We start from the raw sequence: 541 nt of genomic DNA, 5'->3' as shown, positions 1-541 counted from the left end.
GTGAGGGATAGCTCCCTTTGGATGATGGAATTAGGATTTAAAACTGTGTAGACAATAAACCAAAAATAGTAAGATAGAATTTAATAGGTAAATATAAAGTCCAATATGTGGCTTCACATATTGTGTGTGTGTGTGTGTGTGTGTGTGTGTGTGTGTGTGTGTGTGTCTGTACACCATAGTTAAAGTGAAAAACATCCAGGGGTCTTAGAAGATTTCAAGTTCAAATGAGTCACCAGTGCCATCAGGCAACCAGAGAAACTGAATATGGCAACACATTTCAGGAGTAATATTGGCAGCCTGGAGAGTGCTCAGATGAGAGTGATGAGGCTTCTAAGGGAACTGGAGAATATGTTATATGATGACTAATTGAAGGAACTGGGATTATTTAGTCTAAAAACTCTAAAAGGCATCATCTATTTCTCCCTATCTCTCAGTTCCCATATAGAATTGTTGCCAAGGCCTATTGATTTTACCTCTGCTGCATCTCTGGTCTTTTTCACCTCTGCAACATCTCTCATCTATTTCACCTCTACAACATCTC

This window comes from Petaurus breviceps, unplaced genomic scaffold, assembly GCF_028583685.1.
Source record: "Petaurus breviceps papuanus isolate PSGF00001 unplaced genomic scaffold, PetGlider_PUasm1.0 185, whole genome shotgun sequence".
NCBI lineage: Eukaryota > Metazoa > Chordata > Mammalia > Diprotodontia > Petauridae > Petaurus > Petaurus breviceps.
This window is presented reverse-complemented; position numbering follows the sequence as displayed.